We start from the raw sequence: 17,989 nt of genomic DNA on the forward strand, positions 1-17,989 counted from the left end.
GTTTGCCCTAATACTACAACTACATATAAGTATATGGGAGGAGAGAAATGATTGGCTCCAGTATCCTGAGAAGAAAGAAATGTCAATAACAAAGAAGCTCACAAAGGACGATTAATATTTGCATGACTTTTACCGATTCTTATACTTTGATTTCTTTTGTCTACAGCTTGATGTTATGTCATTGGACATGTATGTTTTTTTTCAATGTGAATGACATGATCTTGTTGACCTTAAAAAAAACCGCTTTAAAAGGAGAAATAAGTACAGGGACATATGTAGTCATCACGGCGGAGATGTAGGGTGTAAGCTGCCCCACCCCTCGCAGTGAATGGGTTAACTTGTCCGAGGCTGGTGCGCATGCTCCGCTCTCCCGGCTACGGGAACGCGCACAGTAAAGGAAGGGTCGCCTTTCAGAATCTGAGCCGCGGGAGCGCGCACGGAGTGAGCGAGGCTGGCGCGGTGACGTTACGGGGGGGAGAGCTGGGAGCCTCACCCAGGCTGGGCTGGTGGCGCTGTGTGTCCCGAGCTGAGGAGGATAAGCGGGAGGCGGCGGGGATCCCAGGCAGCGCCCGGGCCCATCCAGGAGAGGGAGGACAGCAGGGTGAGTGCATCGGGAGCGGATTTTTCAAGCGCAGAGTATGAGTAGGGCGCCGGTTGTGGGGTAGTGAAGCGAGGGCCGAGCCCAGGCACTGCACAAGACTGAGGCCGGCCGATGGACACTGATGTGATGTCCTGATACAGGGCAACTCTTTGTGATTAAGGGTGTGGACAGCATCTCCCCATGGTTAGACAATAGCTCGCTGTAGGTAGACATGACAGTAGCTGTGGATGTGCAGGGGATGGGCACTCTTGGAAGTGATATCAGTGCTTGCCATTTTCTGCATACTTGCAATGTTTGTCATGGCACTCCTTTATGTGTGCATACATAGTGCCAGGATGTATTGCCTGCGAGCGTGTCATCTGCAAGCGAGCCTTTGTGGTAGTGATCAAATCTCAGCTGCACTTGGATCCTGCCTTGCTGCATAGCTGCTGCTAAAACAATTCTGTACTTTCCGCTTTTTTTAAGTGTTTGACATCTACAGAAACGACAGGAGAACATATATTGTGTTTATCACAGTTCGGTAAGATGAGTGACCAATTTGTTGCATTTTAATTATTTCACAGTACAGACCCACTGTCATTATATGTCCTAAACGTGTCTTGTCTTGTAACTCTTGCTTGAAGCTTTTCTTTCAAAGTTACAGTAATGTAAGATGTCTTCTGCTGCGGAAATTCGGTGATGCAGGCAGTGGGTGACCCCCTAGGCAGTGATTGGCCAGTGCAGTGGTAGCTTGACACTAGACTTGTCTATTAACCCTTCCACTGCCTCTGGATCTTTCAGGTAGACAGACAATATTAGAATTTTTCTCTGGAGGGCAGTCAAGGGAAGGTAAATTAATCTAATTACTGTACATTAAAATGACTGAAGATACAATATAGTGACTGCTATGTGAACATATAAACTACCAAGAAAAATGAGCCCCACCTAAACCCTTTAGGAGACACTGTTACTGTGTAGATTGCCAACTCCCATCTGTGGCCTGCAAAAGGAAGAGCGATCGGTGCGTTAGAACAAAATTGAGTTTCTGATGATTTTTAGTGACTGTTTTCATTGTTGAGAAATTTCACCTTTTTCAAATCATGTTATAACCGTGTGATCATTGTGTAATCACTGCTACCAATCATGCAATTATGTTTTGTATGGCTGCCTTAAATCTTAACTACACAATTGTTAAATTGGCAAGAGATAGCTCAATAAGGCTTGCTTGCAGAAAATGAGACAGGGTAACTGATTAATGCCAGATTATATTAGATAAATTGATGTATCTCACTAGACATGTATCATTTATGTTTCTTAACTAGAGGAGTTTGTGTAGTTCCTTGTGGCATAAGCTTTATAATTCTGTATAATGTCTATGGTTTTTTGTTTTGATTTTTAAAGATAATGGCAGCTGGAATAATGGTGCTCTGTACATTTTAAGGTAGTATTTATTTTTAGTATTTTATTTAGTAGTTATGTTAACTTTGTACATGGCTAGACACCAAAAAGCAAATATGGCTGAGGGATATCCAAAGTAGTAAAAGTTCACAAACCACTGATGTCAAAGTAAACATAACTAACAGCTTAGTAGGTAACAGGTAACCTATATGCCATCTGGTATAGAGGACGATGTTTTGGAGAGCTTAGCATTTTAACTTCTGAAACTTGACTCTTTGATATGCTTATACCTGATTGTAATAAAACTATACTTTTTTATTTTTGTTAGCAAAACCAAAGTTCATTTAAAAGTAATTGTGTTCTTCATATAATTTACCTGATTGTCATGAAGGATATTTTTTTTCTGTTCTGAGTCCAATTTAGCCACTACACACTAGAGGTTTTGTTTTACCTTGCTCTAGATCAGTGATGGCTAACCTGCGACACTCCAGGTGTTGTGAAACTACAAGTCTCAGCATGCTTTGCTAGCTATCAGCTAGTTATCTACTGGCAAAGTATGCTGGGGCTTGTAGTTTCACAACACCTGGAGTGTCACAGGTTAGCTATGACTGCTCTAGATCAACACAAAATACATTTTGAATGTATATCAGATGCTTTGTATTACTACTGAGCTATTAATAATATTATCTGAGATGATATATTTAAAATAACTTGTGTTTAGCACTGTTCAGTGCTGCCGAATTTTGTAGCTCCCTATTAACAAAGTAATATTAATTAACACAATCTCTGTTCTGCAAGCAGTGGTATTCAATTGATTTTTAGCCTAAGACCCCAATCAAAAAAAATTGTTAGAACACTATCGGTCTTAAAATCTCTATGCATGCTGCTTGCCACCAGGAAACAGGTCAGTTTTGCAAAACAGAAAGCAGTTATTGTGAAGGATACTGCAAATAAGTAAATACTTGTCTTGTATGTCATGACGATAAAGAATATGCCTAGAGTGCTATGGTTAGTTAGAATATAATTGGCATGCATTGCAACAGACCTAATTGTTCATCATGTTATATATCTTCATTCAAACAATAGGCCACATGGCACTGCCACGGGGTAACCAGCAAACCATAACAATTACAACAATCTATTCCAATAGCGATATCTTTATTGGCAGTGGTTTTAAAGAATAGCTTTATTAGTTAATGTTTAAGGGAATTTATTCCTCTTCCCCCCCCCCAATATTATTGTGGAACCCAGTTGGATCATGCCCTGCAGATATTTTTCTTTTTGTATCCATGTAATGTAAATATTAAAGAATATATGTATAATATTATTCTTAGTGAAGAGCTTCACCTAGTTCCTATGAAAGTGCTGAAAGATGTTAGTAAGTCCGCCTGTACGACTCGCTGTTTTTTGCAACATTCTTGACTTTATTATTTTATTATTATTATTATTACTACCATTTATTTATATAACGCCACTGATTCTGCAGCGCTGTACAGAGAACTCATTCACATCAGTCCCTGCCCCATAGGGGCTTACAGTCTAAATTCCCTAACATACAGAGATGGACAGACACACACACAGAGACACAGACTAGGGTCAACTTTTGTTCCCAATAATCAATTTACCATCTCCCAGGGCCCTCACGTTCTCTTCGTTTAGGTGTGGTAATCCTATACCAATGCAAAAGTGTGGCAAGTGGGTAGTTGTTGCTTCATTTGGAGCATAGTATGGAAAATATGAGCAGACGAAGTAGCATCAGACACTGCTCCCTAAGTTTGTTCATCATCTGCGTCAAGGGATAGTATGAAGTTGTGAGCACCACATATAGTCCCCAATTAAGCAAAGAAAAATGACAGTCCTTAAAGGATGACACATATGTCTTATATAACTGTCAGTTGACTTCATATACAGGGACAGGTCCAGTGATGTCATAGAATGTCCACAGTTGCCATTGACATATATTTGATTCCTTTTACATACTACCCAAGTGCTGTTGGGGTGACCATAGCTTTTTATAAATGAAGTTGGAGGAAACCATTAGATTTTATTGTTTTCCAAAGCTGAAGTGGAGAGTAGTGGTAAGACTGCAATGTAACACCTAGGTGTACGAGATCTAATTGTAGCTGGCACAAAGGAATGTATATACTATACATAGTTTTATGCTATCTCCGTGGACATGTAATTATCAAACTTGGGGAGTTTGAAAAAGGTCCGAAAAATATGAGAGGAAAGCATTCAATGTCACACACGTCACTTGCCATTTTGTCCTAAGCTATTGTATTGTGTGAGGATTATTCCACCTCAGTTAGATTGACAGTAGAGCTTTTTGAGAAGATAAAGGGATTACGTGGAAAAGAATGTCAGACAACCTGCAATGTTTATATGCCAGTTTGGCTCAAAGAGCCTAAAAGCGATAATCGTGACATAACATTTGGGATGTAGGTCCAAGCTTGTTGTTCATTTTTATAGTTTAGACTATTATTAGTTACTTATTGGTACCTGTGTGGAGGTTTGAGTTGTTTTTTATCATAAGAAGAATCGTTGGGTTATGGGAAATATTATTGCAGGATTAGTAAATAGTAGAGGTTTTTTTTACCTATACTAAACTGGATGCTTTAAAGGAGGAGACGATAAGTGGCTCTGTATTTAATTGATAGTCGTCATAGGTAAATGAGGACTGAAGTGGAAGGAGGACACTGCTGCACATCGTCTTCAAATCATAATTTTGACAATAGATTGGAGAAACTTTGTGCGTTATAGTTTTGTGGCCGAACAGGATTATTTGCGGAGGTGCCATGTTCTGGCAATACGTTCTTTGTGTTCTGCTTTTGCTTCACTGTATTTTTGTAAATTCAGATGTCGCTGAATTTATAGTCTATGATTAGAGCTGGAACGACAATGGTCAATTCATTCTTCTGTGCGGGATAGGAGTGGGACTAAGAACTGAAAAAGCTAAGTTCCGCTGATAAATGGTGCAACCTTTCACTGCCAAATGTGAAATAAGATTAATATTTTGCTCGTTGAGTTTGTCAATGGCTTTTGTTCTATTTTATTTGGCTACAAAATGGCAATACATATGTATTATTTAGAATATACAAACTGATCTTTGCTGTGTTTTAGGGCAGAAGGAAATCTGATAATGTGGAGTTTAAATGTTTATTATTTAATGGCTAAAAGTTAACCTACACAGTCCACCTTGTCACAATGTATTGTTCCAATACCTTCTTTCCTCACATGACTGTTTGAATATGGATGTGTGATGAGACCCATGGTCATGTTCTGTGACTTCTGGTTTTGATGTACTTGAAAGCAGTGGAATAGGGGCTGTAAAAGAAGATTGCATAGGAAGCATGCTTTAAAAGGGCAGCAACTCAAGAATAACAAGGGTTAATAACAATGTCACAATCATGTACTCAACAGTTAACATTTAATTAAAAATAAAACATCTATGTTTGTGACCCATGCATCTTCTAAAAGACTAAGCAAGCAGGGTTTTCATTTACCCAGTGCAGACATGTAAAATTTTGTGGTCTTTTTGGACCTGACCCCCTGAATAACACCATACACTGTCCCTCAAAGATGGCACACACATCTATTTCCTGTCAGTCTTGTAAATTTACAGTAGACCAATAGGAAGGAAAAAGTGCAAACAAATAGATATAACTTTTTTTTATTATTCTTTTATCAAAGGTATCTAAACGCTAACATGGTGGACATAGAAATTCAGTTATTATAATTTTTGTTCATTAATACACATGGTTTTATACATTAATGTCCATTTGTGGTTTTGCTTGCTATTTAATTAATAGTATTTTGAGAAATAACATTCTCTGTGGCGATTTACTTTAAGTATTTATCTTTCTACGACTGTCCAGTAAAAGCTAAAGATCAAGTAAACCAACAATTAAATAAAGCTTTAAAAACTATGTTGAGCTGAATAATATTGCTGCATTTACTGAAGAGTTTCTACTTGGCTAAATTTGTCCACCATTGTATTTATTTCGCCCCTTTTTTTTGCAACAGGCTATCCTGTTAAGTTGCTTCTTGCAGTAAGGTAACTGGAATGCTCTGCCTTGCAATTTCAGCTTTTGGCCTGTATCGGATTCCTAAACATGTCTACGGTTACATGTTCTATATTGTGTTTATCTTTACAGCTGCTGTAGAAAGCTATAGTAAGGCTAAACTACATTTGACCATATACTTCATATTTTTTTTTGGGCACTTTAATATAGATTTTATTTGTAAAGGTGTTTACAAATATTGAGCAGGTATACATTTTTTTGTGTCGCTGGAATATGCATCATGTATAATTTTCAAATAAACTTGTTAAATCCTATTCAAAATAGGCTTTTAGCTAGTGCAGGGTTTCTTTCCCAAACCCAGTCCTCAGGGCTCCCCAACAGTGCAGGTTTTCCATATCTCCTTGCTGGAGCACAGGTGTAGTCATTACTGACTGACACATTGTAACAGATCCACAGGTGGTCCTAATTATGTCACATGTGATCCGGAAAACCTGCACTGTTAGGGAGCCCTGAGGACTGGGTTTGGGAAACCCTGAGCTAGTGAATATGTGATATCTTTGACTGTGGCTAATGTAGTTCAACTAAATGAAGTCATTTTAGTTTTCCTATTAGTACTTTTTTTAATTCTCAATTGTGACTTAATTAATCTTGCGGGCCCCACCATTAAATATCTGTCATATTAATATATTTTCACATACAGAGAAATATTTATCATTGCATAAATGAGGTAGACAAGAAAAATGTAAACACTGTAATAAAGTCGCTTACTAGTGCGTTGGCAACATTATTATCCTTTATTTATAAAGTGCTGATATGACACAACGTTGTACATTGAGGTTTTCTGCTGGCTTGTAGTAGCTGTCTGTAGCCCAGTGTATGTGTTTAGCATCATGCTCACTGCTGAGATCAGTCTGGACACTTGATCCCCATGTTCGGCAGCAACTTCTGCCACCATGGATGCAGTGGGGATCATGAAAGGAGGAACAGAGATGGCAGCAGCGCTGACATTTGCACTTTCTGGGTCCAGCAGCTGAACTGATGTGGCTTTCGGTAGATCTTCTAAACAACTGTCCTTGGTGTGATGACAATCCTCCTCACTGCCTTAACAAATTGTTAACATGGCCTGAAGATGACCACACTGTACCATTAGTTAATGATTAGGATTGACATTGCCTTCTAAGGTAAAGACTACACCTAAACCATTATTATCCTTTTTTCATAAAGGGCCAACATAGTATGTAGCGTTGTACATTAAGGGGTTCATGAAACAAAAAAGACATGAAACAGAAGGAAAAGATGGTCCTGGCCAAATGAGTTTACAATCTAAGAGCTGTGGGCAAAGTACTGATACCGAAGGAAAGTATCCTACTGTTGGGCAGAAGCATTTCCAGGTATCAATGGTAAAGCATCCTTTGGCAGATGGAGTCACTGTAGAAATGTATGGACAACCAGCTGCTGACAACCTTGACTGTCCTTCATCATTTTTCTCAGCTGAACTTCCTTCCTCTTCTGGCAAAAGATCTTGCTCTTGTGCTGCATGGGTACTCCTTTGGCCATCTGTCAGCTCACAGTAGCTGTGTGCCCAATATTTTTCTTTGGTATCATGCTCTCTGCTGGGCACTTGTTCGCAGAAAATTGTGGTAGCAGTTACCGTCACCAAGGAGGCCAAAGAGAAAATCAAAGGAAAAGCAGAGATGGCAATGAATGCTGAAATCTTTGGGTCTAGCAACTAAACTGAGGTTGTATTACATTAGATCTTCAAAATAACTGTTCTTAGTGTAATGACATTCCTTGGTACCACAAAGCTTTTGCTATGCACCGACACGAGTTATCCCTGACTGGATCCAATGTTTAAATGACTGTCACGATAGGCCGGGGGGAAAGTCCGGATTGTCAAAAAGTGCCGTCAAGGGTGAGTGCTTTGTGGAGATGTTTGGGGTAGAGCGCAGTTTTGACCATCTGGCCAGGGTGGGAGATATAGTTGGATGCTTAACAGTGGGAAGAGAAGACTGCCATGGAACAAGATCGATCGCTGTCTCTAACACATAATCTTCGATCCAGACCCACTGCCTGTTCCCTCCTCCTCGTGACCAGTCTAGGACCCTATTCAGCATAACAGCGTCATAATATGTTGAGAAATGTGGAAGCTGTAGACCACCATCACATTTGCATTTATATAGTATGTCATGTCTGAAGCGAGGTCTCCTACCCCTCCAGACAAAATGTCTGATGGCCTTATGTAGCTCATTGAACCATGAGGTGGGAACATGAATTGGTAGCGTGTGTAGTAGGTATAACACCCTCGGGAGTAAGTTCATTTTAACAACATTGACTCAGAACCTATCAGGGAAAAGTCCTTCTGAAACCAATCCCTCAGATTGGAGCGTATAGTCGCAGTAATAGGTAGGAAGTTATCCGTGTAGATCTTTGAATTGTCTTTGTTTATGATCACCCCCAAATACTTAAGATGCGTGGGGTGCCAGACAAAGGGGAAAGCCGACCTCAGACTGCTCCGTCCTGTTCTATGATGAAGTTTATTATGGCTTGTAACACTTGTTTAAAATGCCTGCTTACATGTTATTACAGGTAGGCCTCTCTTTAAGTGTTTTGTTTTAACTTATTACTAAAGGTGAGCGGACCCCACTTGAAGTGTATCAGGTTGGAGATGATTAATGGATGTATAAGCTCCTCCTGCAAATAATATTACTTTGTTTAACAAAACTGCACCAACATACATCTCCTCACTTGTCTTAAAATATCTCCCAACTCGACACCTTCGTTCTGCACAAGATCTACGTCTCTCTTCCACTCTCATCACATCCTCCCATTCCCGGTTACAGGACTTTTTTAGGCTGCATCCACTTTATGGAATTCCCTCCCTCGCACAGTAAGACTTTCCTCTAGTCTTCAAACCTTCAAGCGTTCTCTGAAAACCCACCTCTTCAGACAAGCTTATAATATTCTTCTACCACACTCTTAATGTCCCTAGGTTACCCTATTACCACCCTCTACACAGCTAACACAAGACAACAACCCTCTGACCAACATTGCTGTGTGACTGATCACACAGCCCACTCAATCCTTTTACCTTTGCATTCTAGTTGGTCCAATGTGCAATATGATGTAGCACGTGCCCTTGTTTTCAAACTCCCATTCTCCCATAGATTGTAAGCTTGCGAAAAGGGTTCTCTTACCTCTGTCTGTATGTATTACCCAGTATTGTTTTATTACTGTTTGTTCCCAATTATACAGCTCTACTGAGTTTGTTGGCGCTATATAAATAAATGATGATGATATCAACCAAACAACTCTGAACTACAAATGACACATCAATTAATAAATGACATTAATTTATAAATCTTATGATTCCTAGCAAATTCAGGAAGCAGAAACAGAAATTTAAAGTACAATGTCTTTATTTAGGCAAAGTAGGGACCAGGCAGAGGTCAAGCTTAAACCAGGATACAGGCCGAGGTCAGGGAAACGAGAGGTCTTCTATTTACAAAGATGTTCCAAGCAGTTCTGGAGCATTGTTCAGCACACGTAGCAGGAGCTGGTTCAGATATCCCTCCAGCTCCTGCACGCAGTTCTCCAGCTGGTGTAGATGGGCTGCCTGCTCTTCATCTTCTCTTTCTCGTTAAAGCATTAGTTTGATCAAGTCCTCCTTACTTAGGTGCTGGTATTTGGAGGCAGGTTCTAGAGGGGACAGATGGTCTTGCTTTATGTTATCTACCGCTATCATCTCCTGGGGATCTGCTTGCAGTTCCTCCTTATTCTTGCTGTTTTTTGGGCTTCTGAATCTTCCTACCTGCCACCATTTATTTCCCCTGCGGGGTGTCCTAGGTTTATACTTTTCATAGTAGGTGTGGCTGCCGTTGACGCACAGATATTTTGGGTCCGGCTCAGTGTTTTTACCCCTTAAGGTCTCCCACATCCTCCTTAATCGACTTTTCTTTTCTATATCTCTATCCATTTATTTTTTTTGTTCAATATCTAACCCAGCAGCAGCAGTGGTGACCTTTATATACAGGGGGCTGCATTGTTGCATGTGGCTATTATGATGCATTGTACTGCTTTGTGATGTCATCTCTATACCTCACCAGGCAGTGAGACTAAATACACAGCTCCTGGATATATTACACAGAGTACAGCAAGGCCATATTCACATAATTGCAACACAATTGTATATGGAGGCATTTTAGGATGTATTTTTTGTGGGTGCTGGAGGCTGGTGAATGTGATGACTGTTAGCAGAGCTATTCAGCAGCTTCTGATTGGCTGATTCTGTATTGACCCCTCCAGCTGATGGTACTTCATTGGTTAGCAATGGGGCTAAAATATATATATATATATATATATATATATATATATATATATATATATATATATATATATATATATATATATATGCAGCACGGTGGCCTAGTGTTTAGCACTTCTGCCTCACAGCACTGGGGTCATGAGTTCGATTCCCAACCATGGCCTTATCTGTGTGGAGTTTGTATGTTCTCCCTGTGTTTGCGTGTGTTTCCTCCGGGTGCTCCGGTTTCCTCCCACACTACAAAAACATACTGGTAGGTTAATTGGCTGCTATCAAAATTGTCCCTAGTCTCTGTCTGTCTGTCTCTCTGTGTCTGTGTGTGTGTGTCTACATTAGGGAATTTAGACTGTAGGCTCCAATGGGGCAGGGACTGATGTGAATGAGTTCTCTGTACAGCGCTGCGGAATTAGTGGCGCTATATAAATAAATCATGATGATGATGCACCCAACACACATTATATTTCTAGGTGTTATCATTACAAGTGATCTTGGTCATTTATATAATGCCAGCTGTGAGCCACTGCTCCACAAACTCCATATATAACTTAAAACTTGGCTTTTTTTTTGTTCTAGGTGTGGTAGAATTAACATTATTAAAATGAGTACCCTTGCAATCTTATACCTAATTCAATTCTTGCAGACTAATATTCCCCCAAAATTCCTTACTTCCGTGACTTTGGGGGAGGGAGTGTAGGGTTTGAGGAATGTAAGATTCAGTACAAGACATCCTATTTAGATATAAGTATATAGGCCAGTATTGTGGTTCTACCCACAAATTGGACATTAGCTCTTGAAAACTGGCCCACTCTTGTGCTCACCTCTTTGAAGAACTCTGTGAAGCACCACATCTGGTGGCAGTGCTTTTGAATTGTTCCAATTTGGCAGAAAATTAAGCAATGTGCAAATTAAATCTTTGGTGGGGATATCTTTGTTTGCTCAAAACACTTAATACTGCAAAAGTGGTAATCCCAGAATGCTGGGATCTCCCCTATATATAAATAGCTTCCTAAGATATTCATTTACATGAATATGACTGATGTATCCATGGCAATGGCCAGTTGTTATACAAGCATTAGGGCAACCTGCCTCAACTAGAATTTAAAAGATAACCGCTTATACATTTGTAATTTGTGCTTAATTCATTTCGGGTCTAAATATTCATACCTCCATGTGATTCACTCTCCGGAGGACTCCAGACTCACATATTCTTCTCTTGTAATGGGAGGAAAAGATGGAGGTTTTGTTCCCTACAGGAAAGCATACTCTGCAGTTGCCAGTTTTGAAATGCCCCACACCTTACGAGACCCCAAATTTTCTACTTGCTAGCCCAACATCCTAGTTTCTTCTGTTCCTAACACTTTTTCCCCTTCCATGTGCGTTTCCTCCACTTCTCATGTTTGAGTGTGTATTTTTGATGTACTAATCCTAAAAAAGGATTATCATGTTTGAATATTTACGTTATGTCTTGCTTTGCTTATTTCATACTTCAATAAAGAAAGATTAAAGTAAACAAAAAAAAAGGTATATATTTAGACTGTGAATGTACTCCATTGTGGTCTCTTTCAAAAATGAGATCTGAGAATATTGCAAATGGTGATATGAGTTTTTTTCTAAGGACCGTCTTGTCTACTTCCTGTATTTATAAAATGGTTGATGGAAGTGCCCAGTCAGAATGAAAGTTTTATAGTCGGCAGTTATGTCTCAGTCTGTTCTCGTAGCTGCCTTCTCCCTGCAAGAGATATTTCTATCTTCTTCTTTTTTTTTTTTTTTTTTTTTGTCATCCGTAAAATACACATCTTGACTGTGAACAGGAAATGGGGGTGGGAGGGTCAGGCTTTCCACAAGACTCCGGTTACTGGTTTTGATCTAATGCAGCCTGTACATGCTTTTATTTGAAGCTGCGTACATCTTTGCAGAAAACCCTGTAGTCTTTACTGCAAAAATAATGTAAGTAAAAGTAACTTAATTTGCTGTATTTGAATATACTCCACAGTGTTCTCCCCAGCATCCATTTCCTTGGTGCTTCACCCGGCTGTTTTTACTTGTCACTCGGCTCTTGGAGCCCAACAGAGTTCTATTATAGTAGAATAAACCATTGTTTCTCATATAGTATAACACTCTCTATGTGCGCACTACAGCCAGTAGAGTGTGTTAGACCACTGACCACCAGTCTGACCAGTCCTATCAGGTATGGGCAATACTCTCCAACATTTTTCATTATTATTGTAAAGTTTTACAACTGCCCCCACCCAGCTACTTCTTATTGTCGTCCGGCTGGCAAAATTTTCTGGGTAGAACACTGTTCCATATGGTTTTATGCATTTTCTGTCTGCTTTTAAAAACTAGTGGTGGCTGCTGTATTGCTTATCCCATAATACAAGGATACCTGCTACTTCCTGAAAATGGTGGTGTTCTGCATCTTCAGTGAGGCATACATACATGTTTGTTAGGGTAATCACACTGCAGATTTGGTTTCAACTAGCTATGCTGTGATATCAGGATATTGTAGTGTTTGGCTACAAGACTAACTTGATACCTTGTTTTAGTAAATGCTATTGGAAGAACACCTCTATTGGCCTATGTGTAGTCCTCTTATTTCCACGCTAACAGGCCACAGTAACTCTAAGGCATCTGGCACTGCAACTTCCCGTTTGCCTTCCGATGTGTTAATTACATTATTCTATGTTATGACTTTAACTGGGGATAGTCTATACATTTTTTTTATTTTTTTTTTTTAAAATAAATTCTTTACTAGTGCATATTCCCAAGCCATATAAAGGGATATCTTTTCTAGATAACCACTTCCTTTCAAGCATCTGTCGTTATTGATTGAGCAACTTCTAATTTGTGTGTATATAGGCCCGAACCAAGCCTATAAAAACACAATGATTGCAAGAAACTGTTGCTGTATTTTTGCATTCGTACAATATGATTCATAAGAAGGGGTATTGGAGCTTTCTGTCAAAGTTAGGACTATCTTTTCCTTCATATACACATGACCAGTTTAACTTCCACACAGAAATGTACATTGGCATGAATGCGTAACTTGTGATCCTTCACCCTTAATGCTTCAGATAGACAACAATCCATCTGTGTATTGTCTTGTAAAAGATGTGTGTTTTATTGGGCTTTAAGTTTCACTTGACAAAGGTACTTTCTCTAGGTTATGTCAGATTTCATACTGTTGATTCTCCAGTTGAGGTAATCTATTATTTTAGTGCTGTTTTTAGACAATTTCGTTTATGCTAACATAGAATGTCTAGTGAAGGGTGCTAGTAAAATTCTGTTTACATGAAGAACGTGTGTGACTGTTTTTGAAGTGCTGTTCCCTCTGTATTTTTAAATTTAAGTCTTTAAAGTGATGTAGCAGTATAATGGTTTTATATTACTATGAATCTTCTTGGGAGCTGATGGTGCTCTGCTTCTATTTGGATGACATTTCACTTTACACAAAGGTGAAACAATGTGAGCTGTATATTACAGCGTTTCATACAACCACTTGTTTTGATTTACTAATATTTTATATATAGGCTTTTAAAACTCATTCTCAATCATAAGTGGTAAATATTTGTATTTATTGCAGCTCTGTTCTCACATTTGTGTAGCTACTGGAATCTGATTTTTGTTGGGCTTGGACTAACTGGTCTCGGCAAATTCAACATTACAACCATAAGTTCTGGTGTCTGTCCTGTATCTGGAGCTAGAGCTTAAATTTGCAATTGTGGCTTCTAATCTGCCCCCTGATCTCTGAGAACCCCACTCCTATACATAACATGGAATTATATGGCTGGAAGAGGAGAAGTACATTAGGCAATTGACATCGCTAGTGACACAGCTGTGTGGATACAATGGAAAGTATAGTATACACAGCTACTGTATGTTTGTATAGTATACACTATTTGTGTTCCAACATGAGATTGGTTTCTAACTTTTTAGACAATTCCTGGTCATTGATACCTGTGTCTTTTTTTCGTTGATCAGCTGTAAGGGCAATGATTCTCAGTATGATTTTTTTAATTTATTTTTATTGTGTAGCTTCGTGCTACAACTGTATTGTGAACTATTCACTAGTAATAAATGTTACAAATAATCCTATAGAAAGTGATTCAAAAAGTCAGGCAGTAAATATTGGAGGAGGTTGGTGTCTTTGCCACCTGTCTCTTGCAATGTCTAGATCAGTGGTCAGGGAACAGGGGTAAATTACCCCAAATGGGGTAAAAATGAAATTCCTGGGGGTAATGCTGCCGATTCACATGCTGTCAGTTGGATTGTAGACGCCTTTACATGTGAAATTGCTGTTGTACCAGCAGAGCCTCAAGGGTTGGCAGAGGCACTTCTTGAGCTTCGATGCAATAATGAAGCACGTATTACATCTGAAAACAAAGCAGATCTGTCATATTTTTGGATGTCAACAGCTGCAAAGGCATCAAAATTGCACATGAGGAGGCAGTCAAAAAGTTGCTGCCTTTTGCAACAACCTACCTTTGCGAACAAGGATTTTCCACTCTAACGAACATAAAAACAAAGCAGAGAAATTGATTGGATGCTGACGACTGTATTCAAATTGCTCTGACATCAAAATGCCCCAATATTGATGCTTTTGTATCAAAAATGAAGCAACATCAAGATTTGAAGTTGAAGCTTTCAAAGAAATTTTGAATAGATTCAATAAAATTTTGAATTCCAATAATTAATAATATATGATTTCCTTCCTTTCAAATCAAGGGGGTAACGTCGGCGTATCTAAATATATTTTGGGGTAAAAGGTAAAAAAGTTCCCTGACCCCTGGTCTAGATCTATACTTCTGATTAGGTGAAGTGAGCGTAGTGTTATGTGTATGGATTGTCATGTCCCGTTGCTTCCAATAATCACTGAAACACTTGTGGTTACTGTTCTGATGCTCTGCATTATTTAAATATCCACATAGCACTGAGATAGCAATGTTAATAAGTGTAGATAAATACTATTGAATGAATTACAGCATCTACTGAACCAACATGTTTGTTTTTAATTACTGACATTTTAATGGCTTGTCTTCAATTTACATGATATTGTCTACAAATGATAAAGGTGGAAGAGGCTTAGGATTTCTAGGAAATGAGCATGACATTGAGAAAATGTGTACGTGCTCGGGGTGAACAGTTTGAGAGGCCTCTAAAGACTGAGAATTCAGGATTTGGCTGTGCATGACCATATATGGCAGGGCCAGTCTATTCATAACCCAGTATTAGCTGAAGTAGCCTGTGCAACATAATAATGGGATTTTCTCACTGGTTAGGAACCTTACTGCAGAATCCAAGCTAGTACTACTCATTCCGTATAGTTTTTTTTGTGATACATGACCTACAGTTTCCTCTAGGGAAAATTATTGCCAAATTAAATTGAGAAAATATGGACAATAAAATGAAGGCTGCTTCTTATATTGGGTATATTTGTTTTTAAATTGACTCAAAATAACCAGTTAAGATATTTGCCACAATGATTACGCACAATGGGCAACTCAAGTTTCAGCACTATTTAACCCAGGCATAGAAAGTTGAGCAATTCCACATCTTACAAATCGCAGCTTAAGAGATCCCCAGAGACACAAACAAATTCATTGTTGCCTTGTTGTTTTTCCAGAGAGTTCCTTATTAGGATGTGCAGACATAGCTTTTGTAAGATCTGTTTTGTAGTTGACAGTATGCTGCACTCTTCATGCAGCAACTTTAATATGAGCCCTTGTCTAATAGTGAGTCCAGCACTTACCAGCCTTGTCATGCTGGAACTTTTTTAGATTTAGGTGACCCTGTGTTTATCTCAAACATCAACTCTTGAAAACTCTATAGACAGACAGATGACAATTATTTGACATATATGAATATTCACTTATTTGCTTATTTGTCCTCTTAGGCTAAGTTTAATCTGCAATTTACTGGTTAGATTCCAAAATGTATTCTATATTTAATTTTGCAATACTGCATGTTCTACCTTTCATGACTTAACATGCATTAATTGTATAGTAAATAGAACTTCGTACGTTTTAAAATCTTAAAGCTTTGAAGATTTCAGAACTCAAAAGTCTGACCTTCAGAGTTTTGTTCTGTTTCCAGTACGCATCTCATGCATCAAATAACTTCTAGAAAGTACTTGGATGTGAAGAAGCCATAAAGCAATTCTGCTTGTTCATTCTTTAAGGGCTTCTAATTGCTGGCTACATGTTTCACTAGTGTGTGTGTGTGTGGTTTTGTTTTTTTTCCGACAAAGCGCATGTACACAGGTCTGACATTAAAAACCATTGTGTTCTAATATTGCCATTGTTGCTGGTGTTTTGTTTTTACTAGTGTTCCAATTGCATCCCATTTTCCAGAATGCATCTTGTTCTATTTTTTTTTTTTCATGGAAGCCTACAGTGAACGCTAGATTTAAACATATGTCAGGTATGTTTTGCTTGTGTTATTACTAGTGTTTTTAAATGCTAAAAAAAAGGCAGTGGTTATGAGGTCTAACTCATGGTTTTGTTTTTGTTTTTATCTTTCTTTTTTTCACAACTATTGACCAATGGCAACTATTGTTTTAAAAACTTTGTACACCCATCTAGTTTACTAATGGTCCTAATGAAATAAAAATATACCATTAGCTTGCAACCAGAAGTAGTTTAAAAGCTATACATTATAAATTTGTCACTGAGCCATTTGTCCCTAAATAAAATCTAGACTTAAAACTGACCTGTCGTGGGGATGCTACGATTTAGTTTGGTACAGTGCAGCCCAGTAGTTGCTTTAGTATGCATATAACTTTGTTTACGCTGTGACTGCTCATTAGTCATGTGTCTGCAGCATTGCTGCCTTTGACATTCTGCAGATGCGGAAGGGTTGTGTTCTATCCTCTGTGCAGCAGGAGTGACATCAGTGCCTTATCCCTGCGCCTCTGTGGTAATGGAATCCTAACTTTCACAATGTTAATTCAAACGCCGTGCATCGAACATGACCCAAACAGCCTAAAGCAGGGCTGCCAAACCAGTTATGTTTAACTTTTGTTGACTGTAAAAAGAATAAAAATAAAACCGACCAAGTAACAGCTAGTCCTAGTAGTTTAGTATAGTGGTAAGCATCTGCGTTTATTTATTGCCTGTGGTTCAATTCACCAACAAAGAGGCTTTATTTATTAGCTTTTATTTGAATTTTATTTTATATATTACATTAGGGAAATCTTGTAACATTGCCTCCCTATTGGAGAATGGAAGCCGCGGTCCTCCTTTCACAAGGGAGACATGACTAGCAGTATTATAACAAGGCCTTCCTGTTACTTTTGTTTGTTGATGCCTCTGCAATGAAAGCGAAGCCTAATCGCTCTGGTTGCATAGCTTTACACGTTTTGGGAGCATGTTCGATTGCAGACCGTTTGTGAACATTTGGCTTTCCCACTGCTACTTTGATGATACCTAATGGCTTATGTTGTGTTTTGTATGCCTAGGTAAGGTTCTAGAAGCTAGTGCAGAATAGTTATGTTTTATTTTGCTGTGTTTATTTTATTTAAAAAATGTGGGACTTCCCCGCTTGTTAAGTGGTTTATATGGTATGAGTACTTTACGAATCACAGCTCAATCTTTGATCCGTGAGTACTGTGGAATGGTGTTTGAGTTAAGTTGGGTACTTGGGCTAGACCCACTTGTGCACTTTCTATAA

The 17,989-nt window shown here is 38.8% G+C and overlaps 1 protein-coding gene across 2 annotated transcripts in view; it reads left to right on the top strand.

The window, feature by feature from the left end:
* The first annotated feature begins 452 nt into the window (after positions 1-452).
* The window catches only part of RAP1B (RAP1B, member of RAS oncogene family), a 52,453-nt gene continuing 34,916 nt past the window's right edge, over positions 453-17,989 (top strand). The window contains exon 1 of one of the 2 annotated variants that reach the window (XM_075209495.1): positions 453-601. The gene's annotated coding sequence lies outside the window, so the exon portion shown is untranslated. Of the gene's footprint in view, positions 602-1,060; positions 1,122-17,989 lie in introns of those variants that run through there. The other variant, XM_075209496.1, reaches the window with a different exon arrangement.

This window comes from Mixophyes fleayi, chromosome 4, assembly GCF_038048845.1.
Source record: "Mixophyes fleayi isolate aMixFle1 chromosome 4, aMixFle1.hap1, whole genome shotgun sequence".
NCBI classification, from domain to species: Eukaryota; Metazoa; Chordata; class Amphibia; order Anura; family Limnodynastidae; genus Mixophyes; species Mixophyes fleayi.